Genomic DNA, 22,381 nt, shown 5'->3' on the forward strand with positions numbered 1-22,381 from the left:
AGATCAGCCTCAAGGCTCAGAAGATGCAGCATCGCAGGGACAGCCACCGTGGCGGGCCAGGCTGACGTCTTCCTGGTCGCACCATGGGGGTTTGCGGATTTGCAAAGCCAGAGGCCTCTGGTGTGCATATCCACCCCTGGCGTGCGAACATCCCCCAGCACACTGGTACCCTCCTGCACCTGCAACAGTTGCAAACCAAGGCGTGCACATGTCCCCCCCACCTCTCCACCACACTTCCCTCAACCCAGAATGCCTAATAGCCCCACAGGATGTGCACACATTCCCTCTGATGTGCTAATGTCCTTTGGAGAGTGTCTGGGTGTTCTGGGTGCTGAGGGTGGGCGCCTGTGAGATGACAGTGAGAGGGCGGAGTGGTGATGCCCTGTTCCCACAGAGGCCAGTGCAGCTATGAGATCACCTCTGGGGGGTTAATGCAGGTGCTGAGGCGGGAGCATGTGCAGACAGACAGACCTGGTGGGTGCGGGCAGCCCTCGCTGAGGTGCCTTCAGTCAGCGTTCAAGATCAAGAACCCAGAGGTGGAGAGGAATTCTGTCCTCTCAGTGAAACAGTGGCATAGTCGGGGTGACTGTAGAGGAGGAATGTGCACTTTGGGTGCCAGCACCCATGAGCAAAGGTTGCCCTGACTGAGCCTCGCTTGCTTGGGGCCTAGCGCACTCCTGCCAGGCAGTGGGTGACAGGACGTGCTTTTCTGAATTAATGAGAGAAAACGTTGATTCTCCTGCTGCCCACGAAGGTGGAAAGTGAAGTGGGGAGACATGTGGGGAGTGAGCGAGGTTCCCTGTCTTGGGGTTCCAAATCTCCTGTTGGTTTCTTTCACCACTGACTAGAGATATACAGGGTGCCCCCCCAAAATGTATACACACTTTGAATACCTACTAATTCCAATGGTTTTAAGCATAAGAAAGAAACAACAATGGAGCTGTTATCTGTTAAAAGTGTGGGCACAAACAGGTAGTTGGACATTCTCTGAGGGGTCTCAGATTGGAGAGGGTGAAGGCCAGACTGAGGGGCCCTTTTCCCTCACCCCCACCCCAGTGCACGAATTTCGTGCACCGGGCTACTAGTAGTTGTATAAATGTGTATCTGAGCTACTAACTTCTTATATTCATTCCTTTGTTTTTCTTCAGAATCACACCTTATTGTATAAGCTTATTATATGTGCAAAGAATGTTCTCACATCTTTTATAGGCCTGGGAGGCAGCAGAAATAGAACCTTGAATTGGATTGTTCTCCCTCCCTCTCTTCCTTTATTCCTCTCTTCCACTCTTCTTCTCCGACAAATTGCTTGCCTCCATTTCTTTTACTTCCTTTTCTGGCGATTCATCCTTTTCTTTCATATGGGGGCTGTTTCTTTGTCTTCCCATTTTTGGTCATCTCAGGGTGTCTGGTTATATGGTTCACTCTCTACCACATTGACCAAAAGGCATAAGATACAACTTGACAAGATACAACACAGAGGGAACAAAACATGAATGTATTCATGACACCGATAACCCCAAATAAAGGTGACCACCAGAGAAAAGAGAATTAGGGAAAAGAAAAGAGCACAAAAATGATATTGAGAAAAGGAAAAAAAAGCAGAGAGAAAAGAAAAAGAAGAAAAAAAGAGGGGAAAAATATACACATATGGGGAGAAAACTCCATGAAACCAACAAATAAACCAAAAAATGCAAGCAACAAACACCCCCCAAAAAGAGGGGGAACTGAATCTGAAGAGACAAAGAGCCAAAAGGTGATGTAAAGGAATTGAATGAATGGGTGAATGGCCCTGATTCAGTATAGAGGAGGTAGAAAGAGAATGAGTGGATAAGAAGAAAAGTAAAAAACAAAATAACCAATAAAAAATTATTGTAATTAAAAAATAATTTGAAAATATATAGAGAAGAAAAAAATTTCCCTTTCTTTAGTCTGTCTATCTATATATTCATCTATTTTTGGAAAAGGAGAATAGAGAGCATATATGCCTGAGTTTGGTGAGTGAAACCAATTAAGCTGTTAGTAGCTTCTCCAGGAGGGATGGGACTGTCCCAGAGCCGGCTTCCTGATTGCTTCTCCCTGTTTGCTCCCCAGCTTCTACAAAACCACCTTTCCCTGCACTGCAGTCTTGGTGAGTTTTTGTAATCGAAAGATCCTATGCACTGGGTTTAGCGAGTAAAAGCAAGGAAAATATAAAGACAGCAACCATGCTGCTGCGTGTCTCTCTCCCCGCAGTACTGCACAGCCAGTGCAGAACTTTAGGCTGCCCTTCTGGGTGCAGCCTCCCACAGTTGTGGAGTTAGATCTAGAGTACCCTGCTGCCAGCAGCCCTGTGGTCCCCCTTCCACAGTTGATTGTTATGTGTATCCCCACAGGATGTATACTTGGTGCAGCACATTTTTCTTCTGACCTTCTAGTCCCTGTGGTCACAAGTCTCTCTCTCCAACCCAGATCACTGATCTTACCATTATCCCAGTGTCCCCCATCCTTTCCATTCATGGATTGTCTCACTAGTTGTGTTTAATTCACCAATTCTGGGTGGATGTTATTTGATTCAGCTTTTTCTTCTATAGGCTCCATGAGAAAGCACAGGACACGTCTACCTATTTGGCCGACATTTTGTCTCCCTCCTCACCCCACTCTCAACAAACTTTTTAGGAGCCTGTGGCCAGGGAGGCTGGAATCTCGATGTTCATGGGTTTGCAGCTGAGTCAGCAGGTCCCCGGCCAGTGTGGCTGTAGGGTCCTTATGGTGTCCAAGTTCTCCCTGGGTGGAGGTGAGGGTAGACTCCCAGTCACATTCACTTTCCCCTTCAAGATGATGTGGTCTCTGTGGCAGAGCCAGCCATCCCAGAAAAGATTGCAGTGGTAGTAGAGGCCGGCTGGCTAAGGGAGCCTGGTCCGCCAGCCCCCAACAGTCCTGTGGAATATAACTGTCCCTCACTCACACATACACACATGCCCCACACTTCCATGCACTCCCCTTTCACTCCCTCACTCACTCACACTCTCCGCCTCACTGCCATCCCCTTAGATAAGTTTTTGCTGAAGTGTGGAAGATGATGTGTGAGAGAATCCTTGATTCTTGAATTTATGATGTCTGTTGTAGGTTGGGTTCCTGAGAAGCAGTCTCTAAAATTAGATTTGCAGGCAGAAAGTTTTTTGGGGATTGTCCATAGAATCCACCCCAGTGCTGAGGGAGAAGTTGCCTCTGCCATCATAACAAAGGTCTCAGGTTATCCCACAAGGAGCCCTCAGAGCTAGGATGGCCTTTCAGAGTTGTATCAACTTGGGTCAATGGTGTCATGCCTTATCCCCATATCATTCAGTCATTGGATACAGAAGGGGGTGTGATCTTGGTCAGCTGGGGTCAATCTTCAAGAAGGAGAGCTCTGCTGCAAACTATCAGTCATCAACACTCTCATCATTTGGGGAAATGAGTGTTTCAATTCCACCACCATCCCTAGTCTTCCCAGTCTTTAGGTCAGCAGTGGGCAACCTTTTTTGTGAGTGTGTGCCAAAACCAGCAAAATCTCTTACTCAAAATTCTTCTGCGTGCCAACCCTAATTTTTTGAGAACATGTTACGCCTACTTGCTATCTCTTAAGGTGTACATATGTGAAGAACCTTGAAGAAATAATAAAATACATTTGAGCGACAAAAACACAGTATATAATGATGAAAAATACATTTACTTTTTAATGTATACATGTACACTGATAGTCTGACAGAAAATGTTATGACTCCGTTTGATATTATCAGTGGGACTTTTGCTGCTGCATCACTGATGACAGAGATTTTACATCAGGTTTATATTTTGTTACCTTCAGAGATATGCACGAGCTACTACTTTCACTCATCAGGCTACTCCTATTATGAAACTTAACAAAATTCCTCAATGAGAACAAAGGTTCACAAGCGTATGTGGATGAAAACATGGAGAGTAACGCTGTTGCAAAGTTTTTTAAACAGAAAAAATTTTCTGGAATGGCATTCCAAGTCCTCAATAGTTCATTTTAGACACTTCTCTCTGGTACTGCTGTTTCTAATCGCTTTTTTTCAATGTTTTCCAAGTCAACTGTAAGGTCAATAAATTTCTGCTTCCAAATAAAAGTCGATATTAAGAAAAAAATTGTAAATGGAAGATTATAAGAGAGGGTTTCCCATGCCAGCAGAAGTTACTGGTGTGCCATGTTTGGCACGTGTGCCAGGGGTTGCCCACCCCTGCTCTAGGCGGTGGTTCTCAACCTTGGCTGCATATTAGAATCACCTGGGAATCTTTTTAAAATCCTGATTTCTGGGCCTCGTCCTCTGGAAATTCTGTTTCTTTGTTACTAATGTTGTGGCCCCACCCCATAACAAAGAAACAGAATTTCCGGAGGATGAAGCCTAGAAATCAGGATTTTAAAAAGATTCCCGGGTGATTCTAATGTGCAGCAAAAGTTGAGAACCACTGCTCTAGGGGGAAAAAATGGCACCACCAATTACCCCATAATCATATCAAAGCCTAGGGATGTTCTTGGCTTCTCTCTTTCCTTTTATACTTCACATACACTCCATCAGTAAACCCTGCCAGCTCCTCCTTTAAGACGTTAATCTACTTGCAGTTAGAATACAATCATCTTTGTCCAGGCTCCCTCATCCTCTACTGGGACTATTACAATAGATTCTTGAATGGTTTTCCTGCTACCATTCTTGCTTATTTACAATCAATAGTGATCTCTTTTGCCACAGATAAACCGCTATTATGGTGAAATGAAGAATTTATTTACTTATTTATTTTTTGAGTGTTTTAGAAAAGCTTTTATTTTTTTTTTTTACTTTTTAAATTTTTTTTATTAATTAAGTCTTTATTGTTCAGATTATTACAGTTGTTCCTCTTTTTTCCCCCCCATAACTCCCCTACACCCAGTTCCCACCCCACCCTCATTCCCCCCCCCTCATCCATAGGTGCACGATTTTTGTCCTGTCTCTTCCCGCATCCCCCACACCCCTTTCCCCCTGAAGAATAGTCAGTCCACTCCCTTTCTATGCCCCTGATTCTACTATATTCACCAGTTCATTCTGTTCATCAGATTATTCACTTGATTTTCAGATTCACTTGCTGATAGATGTGTATTTGTTGTTCATAATTTGTATCTTTACCTTTTTCTTCTTCTTCCTCTTCTTAAAGGATACCTTTCAGCATTTTATATAATATTGGTTTGGTGGTGATGAACTCCTTTAGCTTTTTCTTTTCTTTTCTTTTCTTTTTTTTTTGTCTACATTTTACCATTTTATTTTATTTATTTTTTAAAATATATTTTATTGATTTTTTACAGAGTGGAAGGGAGAGGGATAGAGAGTTAGAAACATCGATGAGAGAGAAACATCAATCAGCTGCCTCTTGCACACCCACTACTGGGGATGTGCCCTTTACCGGAATCAAACCTGGGACCCTTCAGTCCACAGGCTGATGCTCTATCCACTGAGCCAAACCAGTTAGGGCTACACTCAACCATTTTAATATATCGACTGAATACTTTAAGTTTCATTTGTGTATACTGGGCTTTTTTGGGTGTATGGTGGTTGGGATGCCTCTGGTATATTAATTTGTTAATCTCAGTTTATAATAATACTTATTAAAACCTAAAATCAGCAACAGTTCATGATTCAACAATAAGAACTGTGGTCATCCTCTCTTGAGCACTCACACATGCTACATTTATTTTTTATTTCTTCTTTTTTTATTTTTTATTTTTATTTTTATTTTTAAAATATATTTTATTGATTTTTTACAGAGAGGAAGGGAGAGAGATAGAGAGTTAGAAACATCGATGAGAGAGAAACATGGATCAGCTGCATCCTGCACATCTCCTACTGGGGATATGCCCGCAACCCAGGTACATGCCTTTGACCGGAATCGAACCTGGGACCTTTCAGTCTGCAGGCTGACGCTCTATCCACTGAGCCAAACCGGTTTTGGTTATTTTTTATTTCTTTTTTTCTTTTTTTTTTTATTATTAGTTAAGGTATTACAAATGTGTCCTCATCCCCCCCATTAACCCCCAACCTCCCCCCCACACACAAACTCATGCTCCCATCCCCCCGTTGTCCATGTCCATTGGTTTGGCTTATATACATATATACAAGTCCTTCGGTTGATCTCTTCCCCTTACCCCCGCCCTCCCCTACTTTCCTTCTGGGGATTGATAGCCTGATTGCTGTTTCTCAGTCTTTGGGTCTGTCCCTTTTCATCAGTCTATGTTGTTCTCTATAATCCACAAATGAGTGAGATCATGTGGTATTTATCTTTCTCTGACTGGCTTATTTCACTTAGCATAATGCTCTCCAGTTCCATCCATGCTGTTGCAAAAGGCAAGAGTTCCTTTTTTTTTACCGCAGCATAGTATTCCATTGTGTATATGTACCACAGTTTTCTAATCCACTCATCTGCTGATGGGCACTTAGGCTGTTTCCAAATCTTAGCTATGGTGAATTGTGCTGCTATGAACATAGGGGTGCATATATCCTTTCTGATTGGCGTTTCTGGTTTCTTGGGATATATTCCTAGTAGTGGGATCACTGGGTCAAATGGGAGTTCCATTTTTAGTCTTCTGAGGTAGCTCCATACTGTTCTCCACAGTGGCTGCACCAGTCTGCATTCCCACCAGCAGTGCAGAAGGGTTCCTTTTTCTCCACATCCTCTCCAACACTTGTTGTTTGTTGATTTGTTGATGATAGCCATTCTGACAGGTGTGAGATGATAACGCATTGTCGTTTTGATTTGCATCTCTCGTATAATTAGTGACTTTGTGCAGGTTTTCATATGTCTTTCGGCCTTCTGTATGTCCTCTTTCGAAAAGTGTCTATCTAGGTCCGTTGCCCATTTTTTTATTGGATTGTTTATCTTCCTTTTGTTAAGTTTCATGAGATCCCTGTAAATGTTGGAAATTAAACCCTTATCGGTGGTATCATTGGCAAATATGTTCTCCCATGTAGTGGGTCTTCTTGTTGTTTTGTTGATGGTTTCCTTTGCTGTGCAAAAGCTTTTTATTTTGATGTAGTCCCATTTGTTTATTTTCTCTTTAGTTTCCATTGCCCTAGGAGCATTATCAGAGAAGAAATTTCTTCGGCATATGTTTGCGATTTCGCTGCCTGTGGATTCCTCTAGTATTTTTATGGTTTCCCGTCTTACGTTTAAGTCTTTTATCCATTTTGAGTTTATTTTTGTGTATGGTGTGAGTTGGTGATCTAGTTTCATCCTTTTGCATGTATCTGTCCAATTTTCCCAACACCATTTATTGAAAAGACTGTCTTGACTCCATTGTATGCTCTTGCCTCCTTTGTCGAATATTAATTGGGCATAGTGGTTTGGGTTGATTTCTGGGGTCTCTATTCTATTCCATTGATCTATATGTCTGTTCTTGTGCCAGTACCAAGCTGTTTTAAGAACAGTGGCTTTGTAATACAGTTTGATATCTGGTATTGAGATCCCACCCACTTTGTTCTTTCTCAGGATTGCTGCAGCTATTCGGGGTCTTTTTTTATTCCAGATGAATTTTTGGAACGTTCGTTCTAGATCTGTGAAATATGCTGTTGGTAATTTAATGGGGATTGCATTGAATCTATAAATTGCTTTGGGTAGTATGGACATTTTGATGATGTTGATTCTACCAATCCATGAACACGGTATATTCTTCCATCTGTTTATGTCTTCCTCTATCTCTTTTTTCAGTGTCCTGTAGTTTTCAGCATATAAGTCTTTTACCTCCTTAGTTGTTTATTCCTAGGTATTTTAATTTTTTTGGTGCAATGGTACATGGGATTGCTTCTGTAGTTTCACTTTCTGTAAGTTCACTATTGGTGTAAAGAAATGCCATGGACTTCTTAGCATTAATTTTGTATCCTGCTACATTGCCGAATTCATTTATTAAGTCTAATAATTTTTTGATGGAGTCTTTAGGGTTCTGTATGTACAGTATCATGTCATCTGCAAATAAGGACAGTTTTACTTCTTCTTTTCCAATCTGGATACCTTTTATTTCTTCTTCGTGTCTGATCGCAATGGCTAGTACTTCCAGTACTATGTTGAACAGGAGTGGTGAGAGGGGGCATCCCTGTCTTGTTCCTGTTTTTAGGGGGAATGGTTTTAGTTTTTGCCCATTGATTATGATGTTGGCTGTGGGTTTGTCATATATGGCTTTTATTATGTTGAGGTATGATCCCTCAATTCCTATCTTGCTGAGAGTTTTTATCAAGAAAGGGTGTTGGATTTTGTCAAATGCTTTTTCCGCATCAATTGATATGACTATGTGGTTTTTCTCTCTCAATTTGTTTATGTGATGTATCACATTTATTGATTTGCGGATATTGTACCATCCTTGCATCCCTGGGATAAATCCTACTTGGTCATGGTGTATGATCTTTTTGATGTACTGCTGGATCCGATTTGCTAGGATTTTGTTGAGGATTTTGGCATCTATGTTCATGAGGGATATTGGCCTATAATTCTCTTTCATTGTATTGTCTTTATCTGGTTTTGGGATTAGGGTGATGTTGGCTTCATAGAATGAGCTGGGAAGTGCTCCTTCCTCTTGGATCTTTTGACATAGTCTGAGGAGGATAGGTTTTAGGTCTTCCTTGAATGTTTGGTAAAACTCCCCTGTGAAGCCATCTGGCCCCGGGCTTTTGTTTGCTGGAAGCTTTTTGATTACTGCTTCGATTTCCTCCATAGTTATTGGCCTTTTGAGATTTTTAGATTCTTCCTGGTTAAGTTTTGGAAGGTTGTATTTATCTAGGAATATGTCCATTTCCTCCAGGTTGTCTAGTGTGTTGGAGTAGAGTTGTTCATAGTATTTTCTAACAATCCTTTGTATTTCTATGGGTTCTGTTGTTATTTCTCCTCTTTCATTTCTGATTTTGTTTATTTGGGTCCTCTCTCTTTGTTTCTTGGTGAGCCTGGCTAGAGGTGTATCAATCTTGTTTATCCTTTCAAAGAACCAGCTCTTGGTTTTGTTGATCTTTTGTATTGTTTTTTTGGTCTCTATGTCGTTTATCTCCGCTGTGATCTTTGTTATTTCCTTCCTTCTGCTTACAGTGGGCTTTTTTTGTTGCTCTCTTTCTAATTCTTCGAGTTGTAGAGTTAGGTCATTTATTCTCATTGTTTCTTGTTTCTTGCAGTAGGCTTGTAGAGCTATGAACTTCCCTCTCAAGACTGCTTTTGCTGTGTCCCATAGGTTTTGGATTGTTGTGTTTTCATTGTCATTTGTTGCCATGATGTTTTTTATTTCTTCTTTGATCTCACTGGTGACCCAGTCGTTGTTTAATAGCATGCTATTTAGTCTCCATGTGTTTGCTTTTTTTGGATTGTTTTTGTTGTAGTTGATTTCCAGTTTTATGCCTTTGTGGTCTGAGAAGATACTTGATATGATTTCAATTTTCTTGAATTTGAAGAGACTTTGTCTGTGACCCAATATATGGTCTATCTTTGAAGATGACAAATGTGCACCCGAGGAGAATGTATATTCTGTGACTTTGGGGTGAAATGTTCTGAAGATGTCAATTAATTCCATCTGATCTAGTGAGTCATTTAGGATTGATGTTTCTTTGCTGAGTTTCTGTTTAGAGGATTTGTCCAGTGGAGATAATGGGGTGTTAAGATCCCCTACTATGATTGTATTGCTGTCAATTTCTCCCTTGATCTTCTCCAGAAGATTTCTTACGTATTTGGGTGCTCCTATATTGGGTGCATATATATTTACCAGAGTTATTTCTTCTTGTTGGACTGCTCCCTTTAGTATTATGAAGTGGCCTTCTTGATCTCTTTTTATGTCCTTCACTTTGAGATCTAATTTGTCAGATATAAGTATTGCTACCCCGGCTTTTTTTCACTTCCATTGGCCTGAAAAACCTTTTTCCATCCCTTCACCATCAGTCTGTGTGCGTCTTTTTTTCTGAGGTGGGTTTCCTGTAGACAGCAGATATATGGGTTATGTTTTCTTATCCACTCATTTACCCTATGCCTTTTGACTGGGGAATTTAATCCATTTACATTTAAAGTTATTATTGATAGAAACTTGTTAGTCGCCATTTTTGTTCTTTACCGCTGCATTCCTTCTTTGTTTCCTGTTTTTTCTATTTACAGCAGACCCTTTAGCATTTCTTGCATTGCTGGTTTGGTTGTAATAAACTCCCGTAGACCGTTTTTGTCTGTGAAGCTCCTGATTTGACCCTCAATTTTGATTGATAGCCTCGCTGGGAATAGTATTCTTGGATTCAGACCCTTCCTTTGCATGACTTTGTATATTTCATTCCATTCCCTTCTTGCCTGATGTGTTTCTGTTGAGAAATCGGTCGCTAGTCTGATGGGGGATCCTTTGTAGGTAACTTTCTGTCTCTCTCTGGCTGCTTTTAAGATTCTTGCTTTGTCGTTGGTGTTTGCCAATTTAATTATTATGTGCCTTGGTGTCAGTCTTTTCGGGTTCATTTTGTTTGGGACTCTGTGAGCTTCTTGGATTTGTGTGAGTTTTTTCCTCCCTATATCAGGGAAATTTTCTGTTACTATTTTTTCAAACAGGTTTTCTATTCCTTGCTCAGTTTCCTCTCCTTCTGGCACCCCTATTATTCTGATGTTGTTTCGTTTAGCATTGTCCCATAGTTCTCTTAGGCTCTCCTCCTGCTTTTTAATTTTTTTTTCTAGAAGCTGTTCTGTTTGGGTATTTTTTTCTACCTTGTCTTCTAGCTCGCTGATGTGGTCCTCTGCTTCTTCTAGTCTACTGTTGATGCTTTCTATTGAGTTCTTTATGGCAGTGATGTCGTTTTTCATTTCTTCTTGGTTTCTCTTCATTTCCTCTTGGTTCTTCATTTCCTCTTGGTTCCTACACATATTGTTGAATTGGTCTTCCATTCTTTTCATCCACCTTATGGCCATTACTCTGAATTCTTTCTCTGACAGGTTGCTTGCCTCCATTGCCTCCATTTCGTTTACTTCCTTTTCTGATGATGCCTGTTTTTCTTTCATATTTGGGTTGGTTCTTTGTTTCACCATGATTTCTCTTCTCAAGGTGTTTGGTTATGTAGTTCTCTCTCTGCTGCGCTGATTCAAAGGCACAAAATACAACACAACAAGGCACAACGTACAAGGCAACAAACTAAATGCATTCACGATATTAATAACCCCAAATAAAGGTGACCCCGCGAGCGAAGAGAATTAGGGGATAAAGAAGAAAAAGGAGAAAAAGATTAAAGAGAAAAATAAAAAACAAAAAGGAGTGCCGAAATGAGATTGGGAAAAGGGAGAGAAGAAAAAAACAAAAAGACAAAAAAAAAAAAAGTAAGAGAATGAAATAGAGGTGGGGAAGAGGCTATTTGTATGGAGAGAGCGAAGGATTGGAAATTAGATATATAAGTAGGGTGAAATTTAGACAGTGGGTAGAAAGAAGGAATAGGTAAAATCCAAAGCAGGAATAGGGTAAGAGAAACAGGACAACAAAAGGGGAAAAGTGAGGAAGAGAGTTTTGGCTTAAGGGTAAATGTGAGCTAGAGAGAAATGATGCTAAAGGAACGATGTAAATAGTGTGTATAACACTAATCCCAAAATAAAATAAAGAAAAATTAAAAAAATAATAATAAAAAATAAAATGACACTTGCAAAAATGGTAAAAGGATAGCAATAATACTGGTTAAAAAAATGTAGTAATTAAAAAGGTAAAATCAAGTGATGAAAAAAATAAAAAATAAAATAAAATAATAAAATAGGTTCTTAATGAAATGGTGAAAAAAGAATTAAAAAAAATATATATATATCTAAAAATATTCAGAAGTGAAGGTGCTTCAGATCTTCCACTCTTCTTTATGGCACGCCTCTGTCCTGCCAGGCATTCAGGGGAGTGTTGAACTTCCCTGCGATACACTGTCCCTCCGTGCAGTAAACCACAGACCTGATTTTAAGGCAGCTTGTATTTGTTTACCAGACTGCCTTTATTTGTGATCGCAGAAGAGACAGTTCGTGGCTCTGCCTCTGGGTGGCAGTGTGTCTGGATTGACCTCCGAGGCTATAGGTCCTCTCTATCAGTAGGGTTTTGTTTTGTTTTTGTTTTTTTCCTCTATGGTATTTGGAACTGATTCGGGAAGGACCACTGTCCGTTTATACCGCCGCCATTTTTCGTATCCCTTTAGCTTTTTCTTATCTGTGAAGCTCTTTATCTGACCTTCAATTCTGAATGATAGCTTTGCTGGATAAAATAATCTTGGTTGTAGATTCTTGGCATTCATCACTTTGAATATTTCTTGCCACGCCCTTCTGGCCTGCAAAGTTTCTGTTGAGAAATCAGATGACAGTCGTATAGGTACTCCCTTGTAGGTAACTGACTTTATTTCTCTTGTTGCTTTTAAGATTCTCTTTTTGTCTTTTGCTCTTGGCATTTTAATTATGATGTGTCTTGGTGTGGTATTCTTTGGATTCCTTTTGTTTGGGGTTCTCTGTGCTCCTGGACTTGTAAGTCTATTTCTTTCAACCAGTAAGGGAAGTTTTCTGTCATTATTTCTTCAAATAAGTTTTCAATATCTTGCTCTCTCTCTCTTCTGGCACCCCTATAATTCGGATATTGGTATGCTTGAAGCTGTCCCAGAGGCTCCTTACACTATCTTCGTATTTTTGGATTCTTTTTTTCATTTTGCTTTTCTGGTTGGGTGTTTTTTGCTTCTTCGCATTTCAAATCTTTGCCTTGATTCTTGTGCTCCTCTGGTCTGCTGTTGGGAGTCTGTATAATATTCTTTATTTCAGTCAGTGTATGTTTAATTTCTAGTTGGTCCTTTATCACCACCTAGAGGGTCTCATTAGATTTCTTGTAGGTCTCATTAAGTTTATTGGCAGTTTCTAGAAAATTCTTGAAAAACCTTAAAAATGTGGTTTTGAACTCTATATCCAGTAGTTTGCTTTCCTCCATTTCTGTCATTTGTGTCCTTTTTCTTTGTCTCTGCATTTTTTATGCTTCTCTGTGTTGATAACGTGGTTTTCTGTGCTAAGTGTCTTCTAGGGCCCAGTGTTTCAGCCTCCCCAATTACCTGAGGAGGGTACTCTTGGTGCACCCCCTTGTGGTCTTTGTGCACAGTCTTGTTGTAGTTAAGTGTTGATTGTTGTAGGTATCACTGGGAGGAATTGACCTCCAGGTCAATTGGCTGTGAAAATCAGCTATGTCTGCAGTGGGAGAACTTCTGTGCTGGAGACACCACTCCGGGGCAAGACTTGCTTCAATGGGGCTTTGATGCTCACTGAGTCTGCCCCTTGAGTGTGTCCTTTATGGTTCCACGGAGCTGCAAACTGGATGGTCCCACTCTGACCTCTGACCTCTGGGTACACTGGCTCCTGGATCACTAGGGAGGTGCTAATTTAGCCTCTGCCTTAGGCTATCCAGCAAAAGCCTCCCTGCAGGGCTTGGGCAGGGAGGGTCTCACGGGATCAACAGGGCAGGGCTAGCAGTTATGGCTGCTCACAGAGGCTCCACTTCTCAGTGTTTCCTCAACCGCTGCAAGCCCCTCCGAGAGAAAGCTGCCCTCAAGTTCCGACCGATGCCAGGCAGTCGTGCTTCTCCCGTATGCGTCTGGGTCCCCAGAGACTCACCTGGAACTGGAGCTCAGAGCCTGAGACTCCCTCCCGATTGAAAACGACAACCGCGCCCTCAGCTGCCAGCCCGCTCCATGTGCGCCTCTGTACCTTAGTATTTTACTTCCGCACTGCGCCTCCTCTGAGTCTCGGTATGCTTTTCTCTTTCCTTCTAGTTGTAGAATTTCCACTCAGCCAGTCTTTCTGTGGTTCTGGATGATGTTCGTTCCGTCTTTTAGTTGTATTTCTGAAGTGGTTGTTTGAGGCAGCAAACTCCGGTGTTTACCTATGCTGCCATCTTGGTTTCTCCTTGAAGAATTTATTGAGTCCTGGGAAATTTAAGGAAAAAAGAAGAAAAGAAAAAAAAGGATATTAACACATTGTTTGCGGGTAGTTTTTATCGCACACTAACAGGTGGCGCAGGACATTTTTGCTAATTTTTTGCGCAAATGGCAACGTTCAGTAAAATTACAATAACTTTAGTTTACATATTTATACGTTACCCGCATTCTTGTGCTAGTCTAAAAAAAAAGTATTAATATGTGTCCCGTGCTCTACTACCAGTCAACGTAAAATGTATAAGTAAAACGTATAAATACGTTTCCCGCATACAATGTGTTAAGAAATATTTTAAAGGGTAAAATGCATAAATGTTAATACATGTCAAAAATGTAAGTTAATTTATTAATGAGAGAACCAGTAAGAAGTTACAACCAGTTCAAAGGTGAATTAAAGTAACACATATATATTAGCAATTGGTAATACTGGAGTGAATTTATGAAGAGTTGTGAAATTGATTTATTGGGAAGGAGGAGGGAGAAAATCAATTGTATTTCCACCAGACAAAATTTATTTGTATCTCTAGAGACAAGAATCATGTCCACTGCTATCTGTTAAATAGAACTCACAGAGATATTTAATACTTCACAGGCAATGAAAGTTGCAGAGATCTCATAAAATCTGCTAATCTGGAATGATGTGCTTAGGCAACATCTAGATTTTTATCAAAGATACCCAGTAATCTTTCTGGTTCATTTAAATTCTTTCATGTTTGTTTTCTTTCATGGGGTAGAAAAGATGAGGAGGGAGAGAGAAAGAGTGAGTTTCTTGGACAGTTTTGGTTTATGCCTATTTTCCTGGAGAAATTATTAATAGCAAGTCTTTTAGTCTCAAAAATGTCTTGGCTTGGAAAGTAAGATACGTACTTACCCTGTCTGGGATTTACTGTGATTTCATTATTTTTCACATAAAACCACTTAAAATAGGAGATAGAGCAATGCTGTGAAGGATTAACAACAATTCAAATAGCACTTTAAATCTAAGTGATTGACTCTATGGCAGCAAGTTAACAGTGTGAGTTTTCAAATGGGCAGAGTGTGGAGTAGTCATAGCTTCTGCCTAGGCTGTCTCCTGAACAGCAGCTCTGATCCATCTCTTTGGACAGATTTAGTCGGTCTCTGAATCCATTGTTTATAGAATCTTCTCATGGTGGATGGCTAATCAAAGGCTTGCATAGCTTCACTTTCCAAAACATTGGGGATTTTGTGTTTTCTGGTAACATGCAAAAGTTCACAATAATAGTTCTGAGTATGTCTGGTTAAAGGACTTAGGGAAGAAAATGAGTGAAATGGCAGAGTATATTATGGCTGTTTCTATACATATATAAGTCTAAGCGACTGTTCAACTGGTAGCTATGACTTGCAATGACCAACAGGGAGCAGGCACTCCGACCAGTAGGTTAGTTTGCTGCTGGGGCCCTGTCAGCCCGGAATCTGGTTGACCTGCACCAGATTCCCTTTCAATGTGCATGAATCCATGCACCAGGCCACTAGTATTCTATATTCACCATTTCTCAAATTATAGAAACTGAATGAATATATAAATGAATTTGCTTTAGATTATGTCAGGTTTTAAAATACTCTGAGCTTCTTTTTTGTTTCTGCAGAATCTGACAGTTTTAAGAATCTCTTTTTCTTCTTTTTCCTCTGTTTTACACTTTGGAGAGATTTTAAACTTCTGTCACCTCTGTCTTCTTTGTGGCATCATGTTGGGAAGTAGGCAGCTTAATCACAGAATTTCCAAGAAAGCTCACAATATAGAAAGTGCTTTTCTAAAATGTCTTAGAAGATTTGCATATATATATATAAATTTCTTCTTCAAACTAGGATGTCACATTGTGAAATATAAAAAGAACTAATTTCCAAAAGGATTAAAGTTAATCTTAGAACCAACTATTTATGAACTTTCTACAAATGGAACCACATTTTAATTCATCCTATGAACAATACTATGAACAAATGCAAACACGGCTACTAAAAATTTGTCAATTACAATCTCTAATCAAAGATTGTTTTATTCTAGGAGCAAGTGATGAATTTGTACAAGCTGTTGGCTCCTCATTTGGAAGCACTCCTTGAAATGTAAGGTCAGAGTGGCAGTCCTACTATAGGAGTGAACTTGAGTAATGGTCTCAAGTATCAAGTATTTTGACTGAGCCTCTGATTTGTATGTGGTGAGAATCCTCCTAAGAAATATTTTGGAATCATTGACATTTGCAAAACAAGTCGTTTTTTATAGATGGCAGGTCCCCAAACTATGTTCTTAAATACAAAAGCAAAACAAGCAGTGCTGCACCAACTCAGACCTTTCTCCAAGGAGACATGCCACAAGCATTTCGCAAAAGATTTCTCTGAATAGCAACAATTATAACTAACATTTGTCTTGCCCTTTATGGTTTGCAAAGTGCTTCCAACCAAAGATGACATTTCAGAAGCTCTCAGCATGGATCTTCACAATACCACCTTGGGGGTGTAGAAGATGTCTCAGCAGCAAGTGTCAGGAGATGACAATTCCAGCTGCCATGTCCCTAACTTTTGCTTCAGTGAAACCTTAGGGATGAGATTCTCCTGGAAAAAAGTATAAAGTTGTTATAGTACTTCAGAGTACCTTCCTTTCAGTTTCTGTTTTACATAAATATTCATTGAGTTATATAGTATATTATGACCAGTTTCAAAAGTGAGTGCTAATTAAACTTGAAAATGTTTTTTAAAATCACAACGTAGCTATGAATCTACATTATATCAGTACTAAGACTCTTCATACTTTCAAGCAAACAGACTTATGTAAATCTCTTTTTTTTCTGAAAACAAGGTTAATTCATTTATATATTCAGTGAATATTTAAGTACCTATCTTGTCAATGCCTCCCGTTTTTTAAGTATACAAAAATGAGTAAAGTCTTCACCTTCTGAAAGCTTACATTTCATGAGAGAATATAAGATATGCACAGAAATTATAATGTGAAATGTCAATCTGAAAAGATAAAGAATTAAAATCTACTCCTGAATAAGGAGAATTAGAGCAAACCTTATAAAGTAGGATTTGAACTGGGCTTTGATGAAGGAGTAGGCTTTGTAAAGGTTTTCCAAGGGACAGAAACAGAATGCAAAATGGGAAAATATGGGGTGTGTTTGAGAAGTGGTAACTGATCCACTATGGGGGAACACAAATGATGATAAAAAAAAAACCCCTCTGAAGGGGCAGCATTCTTGTGTGGCTCTGTCAAATATTTTTTTGTGAACAGTCTAAGAAAAACAATAATCTCGGATAAAATTGAAATGTAAGCCTATACTGCATATTAACAGGGAATCATAGTCACATGTATACATAAGTATTTTTTTCTGAGAGACAATTTTATTTCTTTAAACACAAATGACAAATGTCCTGAAATTATTTAATTTTATTTTTTCCATTACCATTTATTCCCTCTATGCCCTTTTCCATCTCCACCCACCCCTACTCCCCCCGAAAATTACCACACTGTTGTACATGTCCATAAGTTCTCTTTCTTTTATTCTTTTTTTCTCAATCCCTCTGATATCCCTCCCCACTCACCACCCCCCTCCACCCCCTGACCAGAACTGTATCTATTTTGCTTGGTAGTTCATTTTGTTCATTAGATTCCACATAAGAGTGAAATCATATGGTACTTGTCTTTCTCTGACTGGCTATTTCAGTCAGATAAATAATACTCTCCAGGTCCACCCATGCTGTCTCAAAGGGTAAACTTTTCTTAGTAGTATTCCATTGTGTAGAAGAACCATAGCTTTTAATCTACTTATCTACTGATGGACATTTGAGCTAGTTCCAAATCTTGGCTATTGTAAATAACACTGCAATGAATACAGGGGTGTGTATATTCTTTCAAATTAGTGTTTCAGGTTTCTTTGGATAAATTCCCAGAAGCGGATTTTTTGGGTATAAGGCAGTTAAATTTTTAATTTTTTGAGGTAACTTCATACTGCTTTCCACAGTGGCTGCATCAATCTGTACTTATATCAACTGTACACAAGGGTTGCTTTTTCTCCACATCCTCACCAACATTTGTTGTTTGTTGATTTATTGAAGATAACCATTCTGACAGCTGTGAGATATCCCATTATATTTTTATTTTGCATCTTTCTGATGATTAGTGATATTGAACATCTTTTGGTATATCTATTGGCCATCTGTATGTCCTCTTTTGAGAAGTGTCTATTCAGGTATTTTGTATATTTTTAAACTGGATTGTTTGCTTTTTTTGGTCTTGAGTTTTAGAAGTTCTTTATGAATTTTGGATATGAACCCCTGTCAGATGTATCATTGGCAGATAGGTTCTCCCATTCAGTGGGTTGTGTTTTCATTTTGTTGATGGTTTCCTTTGTTGTGCAAAAACCCTTTAGTTTGATGTAGTCCCACTTGTTTATTTTTTTCTTTTGTTTCCATTCATGAAGAGATTTATCAGAACAAAATATTGCTACAATAAATGCCTGAGATTTTACTGTCCATGTTTTCTTCTAAAATTTTTGTGGTTGGAGTCTAACATTTAAGTCTTTAATCCATTTTGAGTTTATTCTTATGTATGGTGTAAAAAGGTGTTCTAGTTTCATATTTTTACATGTTATCTATCCATTTTTCCCAACACCATTTATTAAATAGACTATTTTTAGTACAGTGTCTGTTTTTGCCACCTTTGACAAATATTAATTGAATATAAATGTCTGGATTTATTTTGGGCTCTCTATTCTGATCTATATATCTGTTTTTATGCCAGTACCAGGCTGTTTTGATTACTATGGCTTTGTAGTATAGTTTGATATCAGGTAGAGTGATTCCTCCAATTTTCTTCTTCTTTGGGCTTCTCTATATACATTACTATGTTATCTGTAAATAATGACAGTTTTACTTCTTCCTTTCTAATTAGGATGCCTTTTATTTCTTCTTGTCTGATTGCTGTGGCCAGAACTTCCAGTACTATGTTGAATAAGAGTGGTGAAAGCATGAAACCCTGTCTTGTGCCCAATCTTAAGGGGGAATGATTGTAGTTTTTGCCCATTGAGCATGATGTTGGCCATAGATTGATCATGTATAGCCTTTTTTTATGTTGAGATATGTTCCCTCTATTTACACTTTGCTGATAGTTTTTAATCATAAATAAGTGCTGGATTTTATCAAATGCTTTTCTGAATCTATTGATATGATCTTATGGTTTTTATTTTTCAATTTGTTTATGTGATGTATCATGTTTATTGTTTTTTGGATATTGCACCAACCTAGCATCCCTGGAATAAATTCCACTTGATCTTGGTTTATGATATTTTAATGTATTTCTGAATTCATTTTACTAATATATTGTTGAGGATGTGAGCATCATCTATGTTCATCATGGATCTTGGCCTATAATTTTCTTTATTTTTTGTATCTTTATCTGGTATTGGAGTTAGGATAATACTGAAATTGTAAAATGAGCTATGGAGACTTCCTGGCCTCTTGCATCTTTGGAATAGTTTCAGAAAGATAGATGTTATTTCTTCTTTGAATGTTTGGTAAAATTCACCTGTAAAGCCATATAATCCAGGCCTTTTAAAAAAATTATTATTACTGCTTCAATTTAACTAGCTATAACCTGTCTATTTAGATTCTCTTATTCTTCCTGATTTAATTTTGGAAGGTTGTATATTTCTAGCAATTTATCCATTTCTTCCAGGTTGTCCACTTTGTTGGCATATAGTTATTTGTAATATTTTCTTACAAACCTTTGTATTTCTCCTCTTTCATTCTTATTTTATTTATTTGGGTCCTCTCTTTTTTTCTTGATAAATCTGGTTAAAGGTTTGTTAATTTTGTTTATCTTTTCAACTAATGAACTCTTTGTTTCATGGATCTTTTGTATTTTTTTAAGACTCCACTTCATACATTTCTGCTCTGATCTTTATTATTTCCTTCCTTCTACTCACTCTGGACTTTGTTGCTCATTTCAAGTTCCTTTAAGCGTAAAGTTAGATTGTTTATTTGAGCTTTTTATTGTTTCTTGAGCTAGGCATGTAATGCTATGAATTTTCCTCTTAGGACTACTTTCACTGTGTCCCAAATAGTTTGGGTTGTTGTGTCCTCATTTTCATTTTTTTCCAAGTATTTTTTGATTTCCTCTTTGATCTCATTGCTAATCCATTCATTGTTTAGTAACATATTATTTAGCCTGCTCTCTATCTAGGAGTTTGTCTCTACTTTGCTTGTTAGTTCATTTTATTCATTATATTCCACATAGGAATAAAATCAATGGTGCTTGTCTTTCTCTGAGTCGCTTATTTCAGGTTTATCTGTGGTTGTCACAAATGGTAAAATTTACTTCTTTTTTACTGCCTAGTAGAATTACCTTATATAAATGTACCACAGCTTTTCTATCCACTCATCTATTGATGGAAACTTGGGCTGCCTCCAAATCTTGGCTGTTGTAAACAATGCTACAATGAACATAAAAGGGCATATATTATTTTGAATTAGAGTTTTGGGTTTCTTTGGGTAAATTCCCAGAAGTGAAATAACTGGGTGATAAGGAAGTTCCAATTTTCATTGTTTGAGGTAACTCCATACTGCTTTTACAGTGATTGCACCAATCTGCATTCTCACAACAATGCACAAAGGTTCCCTTTTCTCCACATCCTTGCCAACACTTGTTATTTATTGATTTATTGATGATAGTCATTCTGACAGGTGTGAGGTAATATCTCATTGCATTTTTAATTTGTATCTCTCTGATGATTAGTGATGCTGAGTATCTTTTCATATGTTAATTGGCCATCTGTATGTCCTCTTTGGACAAGTGTATATTCAGGTCCTTTGACCAATTTTTCATTGTTTGTTTTTTTTGTGTTGATTTTTATGAGTTCTTTATAAATGTTGGATATTAACCCCTTATTTGATGTATTAATGGCTAATATGCTCTCCCATTCAATGAGCTACCTTTTCATTTTGTTGATAGTTTCCTTTGCCATGCAAAAGCATTTCAGTATGATGTAGTTTCATTTGTTTGTGTTTTCATTTGTTTCCCTTGCAGGAGATATAGCAGAAAAATATTGCTATGAGAAATGTGCAAGATTTTACTGCCCATGTTTTCTTATATGATTTCTATGGTTTCAAGTCTAACATTCAATTTTTAATTCATTTTGAGTGTTTTCTTGTGTATTGCATAAGAAGGTGGTTTATTTTCATTCTCATGCATGTATCTGTCCAATATTCCCCATACCTTTTATTGAATAGACTATCTTTAACCCATTGTATGTTTTTGCCTCCTTTGTCAAATATTAATTTACCATAAAACCAGGGTTTTATTTCTGGTCTCTCTATTCTGTTTCTTGATCTATGCCTGTTCTTGTGCCAATACCATGTTCTTTTGATTACTATGACCTTGTAGTAGTATAGTTTGATATCAGATAGCAAGATTCCTCCAATTTTGTTCTTTCTCAAGATTGCTGTTGCCATTTAGGGTCTTTTGTGTTTCCATCTAAATTTTGTTTTACTTCTGTGATACAAAGCATTAGCATCTTGATAAGCATTGCATTGAATTTGTAGTGGCTTTGGGTAGTGTGGACATTTTAATTGTGTTAATTCTTCCTATCCATGAACATGATATATGCTCTTATTTACTTGTATCTTCTTCAACTTCTTTCTTCAATATCTTAAGTTTTCCAAGTACAGGTATTTTACATTTGTGATTAAATTTATTCTAATGTATTGTATTATTTTTGAAGCAGTACTGCTGGATCACGTTTGTTTTTAAGTTTCCCTGTTAGTAGTTAGCTATTCCTGTCTCAAAATACAACTGATTTCTGAATATTTATTTTGTATCCTGCTACTTTACTGAATTCATTTATCAAGTCTAGTAGTTTTTTGGTGGAATCTTTAGGGTTCTCTACATAGAGTATAATGACATCTGCAAATAATGACAATTTTACTTCTTTCTTACCAATTAGGATGCTTTTATTTATTTTTCTTGGCTGATTGCTATGTCTGGGGCTTTCAGTACTATGTGGAAAAAGAGTGGTGAAAGCAGTTATCCTTTTCCCACTCCAATGCTAATGGAAATGCTTGTAGTTTTTGCCAATTGAGTATAATGTTGGCTGTGGGTGTGTCATATATGGCCTTTATTATGAGGTATGTTCCCTCTATTCCCATTTTCCTGAGTTTTTATAAAACTAATAGTACCCGGCCACGTGTTGCTGTGGCTCAGTCTGGTTAAATGGAAAAGAAAGAAAAGAGAAAGCACACGTTTCTAATATGTTTAATTTCACAATGCTTGTGGGTATACAATATTTTTGTTATTCCATTGTCTGTGCAGATATAGAGATTGTCCATGTGAGAAACAATCTGTGTCTAGATCCAAACCGCACAATTCTAAAGATTGGCCCTGAGCTTTGTTGATGGTGATTGCAAACGCCAATCGAATTGGGAATTGCAATCTCTTAAATTGAAATGGCATATCC

This window comes from Myotis myotis, unplaced genomic scaffold (genome assembly GCF_014108235.1).
Source record: "Myotis myotis isolate mMyoMyo1 unplaced genomic scaffold, mMyoMyo1.p scaffold_m19_p_3, whole genome shotgun sequence".
Taxonomy (NCBI): domain Eukaryota; kingdom Metazoa; phylum Chordata; class Mammalia; order Chiroptera; family Vespertilionidae; genus Myotis; species Myotis myotis.